This window comes from Zingiber officinale, chromosome 5A, assembly GCF_018446385.1.
Source record: "Zingiber officinale cultivar Zhangliang chromosome 5A, Zo_v1.1, whole genome shotgun sequence".
NCBI classification, from domain to species: Eukaryota; Viridiplantae; Streptophyta; class Magnoliopsida; order Zingiberales; family Zingiberaceae; genus Zingiber; species Zingiber officinale.
The window spans coordinates 7,441,097-7,445,621 of NC_055994.1; the positions used below are offsets into that span (position 1 = coordinate 7,441,097).

Below are 4,525 nucleotides of genomic sequence, written 5' to 3' on the forward strand. Positions count from 1 at the left end.
GACTGTAACTCATGATTGCATCACATTGTTCCAGTTGATTGATTTGTGCAGTGATAGCTCCCAATGGACATGAGTCATTTGAGTGCTCTGAACTCCCACATACTTCACAAGATGTACTAATAGCATTGACCATATTAGCACTAGTCCCCATATTCTCAAATTTCTTTGTAAGAGTGTCCAATTTTGCAGACAAAAGAGTGACTGCATCTACATCAAACTTCCCTGATGCTTTTAGTAAGAATAGCCACCACTTCTTTCATTTGCCCATTGATGATGATTTCGTGCTACACTGTCAATAATTTCTTCAGCTTCATCTAAACTTTTATTCATAAGTGCCCCTCCAGCAGCTGAATCAAGGGACACTTTGGTATGATAGTTGATACCATTATAAAAAGTGTGCAACACTAACCATCTTTCCAACCCATGATGTGGGCATTGTCTGAGCATACTATTATATCTATCCCATGCTTCAAAAAGAGATTCTGAGTCAGTTTGCTTGAAGCTTGCAATTAGATTTCTCATATGAGCTGTTTTGCTTGGTGGATAGAATTTATCAAGAAACTGTTGCTCACACTGCTCCTAAATGGTGATGCTATTAGGGGCCAAAGAATTCAGCCATTGCTTTGCTCTATCTCTTAAAGAAAACCCAAATAATAATAATCTAACTGCTTCTGAAGGAACTCAATTCATTTTCATGGTACCACATATTTCATAAAAGACCTCTAAGTGTTGATTGGGGTCTTCATGAGGTCCTCCACCAAATTGGTTCTGCTGCACCATAGATATAATTGCTGGTTTGATCTCAAAGTTATTAGCTTCCACTGAAGGTCTTGAAATACTAGATCGAAAACCTCTTGCATAAGGTGCAGCATAATCCTTGAGTGGTCTATTCGCCATGTTCAAATGTTCCTGTTCTTCAATTTGCCTTTGCAGAATTCTTCTTTTATGGAAAGTTCTGTCAATCTCAGGGTCAAAAGGAAAGAATTCCCCAGCAAAGTTAGATCTTCGCATACACAAGAACAAGATAGCAAATGACAATTCAACAGAAAAAGAGAAAAATAAAAGAATCAAAACTGCAGAATTGAATTTGTACAAAAAGAATTAACAAGAAGTAAAAGTTATACAAGAAAGTAAAAACAGAAATCTAATGATTAGTTACAACTATGCAATATGAAAGGAAAACAAATGTTATGTTTAGTCTAACTCAATTGATAATTCCTAATGTTATAGCGCAGTCCCCGGCAACGGCGCCAAAAACTTGTTACGCTCCGCAAGTGTACGGAAATGTCGCAAGTAATATAAAAGATTATCGTATCCACAGGGGCTGGAATAAGCACTAGAAATGTCTCAATGCGAATTAGCTAAATAACTATCCAATTGTTTCAAATGCAAAGTGAAGGTAAACAAATCTAATATTAAAGATCAACAAACAAGAGTTTAGTGTTTTGGGTTATGATAAAGGGAGATTCTAGGAGTTTCGGTTTCTTTGTAAGATTTCTTGAATGTAAATGGTTCACCAATTCTTATCCCTCAATTGCCAAACACTTGTAGAAAGTTGCCGGTTCTCTCTTGCAATAGATAACCGGCTAAGTACTGAGAAATGTATCTAAATATGATCAATTAGACGTGAACCTACGTTATCCTTACACAGAAGCGCACCTATTACTATGCCTTCCTCGGATATCAACATAGAAGCCCACAACTTATTAATCTATCAAGATACAAGAAACTAATCACAAGATCCATCCTACTCTCTTGAATATTCCTATTTCCTCTTCAAGATTATCTCTCAAACGTCCTTACACGGGCTTGCACCTGTCACGTGGATCCCTCGGATGATCGAGTGAGAGTTTATCTTTACAAAGTCCACAAGAAATCCAAACAATCAATCAAGAATGAGAATTAAACACAAATCACCATTAATCATTCAAGATCTAATTGATACAAGCAAGACAATGTCATTGAAACAAGAAATTGGCAAATCCATAAGAGATTACATCAATCCATCATACAAATACTCCCTTAATCCTAGAATACAAGATCTACTCCATGAATCGAGGAAGAATACCCGAAGAAATAAAGATTACAAGCATTTCTTAAATCCCTAATCCAAGAAACCAAGAAAAGGGGGAAAGAGAAAACTTATCTACGAAGAAGCCTCGTCTTCGGATCCAATCCTCGCTCCGGAGTCGAAATCGTCAAGAACTCCCCTCGAATCGCCCAGAAATCCTCCCAAGAATGGGAGGATACCACCAAATCTTGCCTTCTCCCAAAGGGGGAGAGATCCCCTTTCAATTCATGAAGGAGGGTTTAAATAGAGGAGGAAATCGGGCACCACACGGCCCCATGACACGGCCGTGTGAGATTCACACGGCCATGTCCAGTTCCTTCTCTGCCAAAGCTGCACGGCCGTGTGACTCACACGGCCAGGACCCTTCTGTTCTCTGGAAATGCTACACGGCCGTGTGGTGCACACGACCACCACCTGCTTGGCCTCTGGAAACCTCACACGGCCGTGTAGATCTACACGGCCATGTAAGGCATCTGCTCTAATTTCTTCAAATCAAGACACGGCCGTGTGAGATTCACACGGCCATGTCCTCTTCCCTTCCTGTTAAAACTACACGGCCGTGTGTGGTACACGGCCTGATGCTCTCTCCCTTCAATTCCTTCCAAGCTTGCCCGAGGACGCATAATCTTCACCAATTTCGACTCTTGTGTACAGAAAATGCACAAAAAGCAGATCTCCGAACCAAAAGAGTAAATATGCTAAAAGGAAAGATGGAAATATAAAAGTGCATAGATCAAGCATGCTCAAAGTATGTAAATGTGCGTAAAAACATGCATAAAAGAGTATATAATCTACGCACATCAGGTACCAGTCCAATCGACCAGCCGATAGATTGGACATGATTCAATCGATCGGCTGATTGATTGAATCAACTTGATTTGCCCTAATCGAGTCCCAAACCCCTAAAACCCAATATCTGGTCAACCATGATCTATTGGGACATCATGCCTAGCATCCGGTCACCCTCGACCTGCTAGGACTTCCTCACCAAGTGTCCGGTCAATCCCTTTGACCCACTTGGACTTTTCTCCTCCTGCTAAGTATCCGGTCAACCCTTTGACCCACCTGGATTTTCATGTGTTTGGCTTCACTCACCAGGACTTCCCTTCTGCCTAGCTTCACTCACTAGGACTTCCCATCCGCCTGGCTTCACTCACCAGGACTTTCACCTAGCTTCACTCACTAGGGTTTCCCATTTGCATGACTTCACTCACTAAGACTTTCACCTACCTTTACTCACTAGGGTTTTCCATCTGCCTGACTTCACTCACCAGGACTTTCACCTAGCTTTACTCACTAGGGTTTCTTATCTGCCTGGCTTCACTCATTAGGACTTTCATCTAACTTCACTCACTAGGATTTTCATACTGCCTAGCTTCACTCACTAGGTCTTCTCCTCTGCCTAGCTTCACTCACTAGGTCTTTCACCTGGCTTCACTCACCAGGATTTTCCAACTGCTTGACTTCACTCACCAGGACTTCTCAGTCAAGTATCCAGTCAGTCTTGACCTACTTGACTCTTCTTCACATCTAATTGGCCAACCCTGACCAGAGGAGAATTGTACCAACAATATCTCCAAATGAACGATTACACGTGCAATCTCCATGTATTATTAGTCTCCATGTATTGTCAAACATTGAAACCCAAACATCAAGAATCAAGCTTAGTCAACCAGGTCAACCTTGACCTAGGGAATATTGCACCAACACATAGAAGACGCCTTCAGTGTATGGAAGGTGCCTTTTACAAGATAAAGTTTGGACTTCATCGTGGATAAGGGACAGGTTGTTCGGGATCGAATCTGCCGGGTTGGAGGCGCCTTCAAGGCCTTTGAAAGTGCCTTCTGCAGCACTTATAAGGGCTTCTCGAGCTAAGCTTCAAGATGAAGTGATATACAAGCTCCTACGCATCCGATTGAGGCTCCGACTACTCCAGCTTCCCGCTATAACTCTTCTACAATGCTGTTACACTCATCTACTATTAAGAAGCTACCCAAACACCAAGATTGAGTCAACCATCTTCTGAAAAGTGTTTGGTAACTTTAATTTTTGTATTTAATTACTGTAAAAGGACAAGTACAGTGTGTTGTACTTGTACCAAAACTCCCTATACTCGATTTCCTCTTCTGGAGGTACTGGAAGAGGTATTTTAGTGGATTACCCATTGATAGATCTGCAGGACCTGGGTCTTGGAGTAGGAGTCACCGAAGGCTCCGAACCAAGTAAAATCGCTTGCGTTCATATTCTGTCTACTTGGTTTTTTTCTTCGAGTTCTTAGTTTTCCACTGTGTACTTATCTTTTAAAATTTAAAAAGAATAAGTTTTCAAAAACCACATGATTCACCTCCTCTCACGGGCGACTCGATTCAACAAAAAGCACTAGCACTTAAAGCGAGAAACTAAAATCAAGTACGGAATGTGTTGCATACAGCTTCGAAGACCAGAGCTCTATTT

The 4,525-nt window shown here is 41.3% G+C and overlaps 1 non-coding gene across 1 annotated transcript; it reads left to right on the forward strand.

Moving 5' to 3' along the window:
- The first annotated feature begins 418 nt into the window (after positions 1 to 418).
- Positions 419 to 524, forward strand: LOC121983537. Its single transcript, XR_006112579.1, has one exon. It is a non-coding gene; the product is annotated as a small nucleolar RNA R71 (small nucleolar RNA).
- The last annotated feature ends 4,001 nt before the right edge of the window (positions 525 to 4,525 follow it).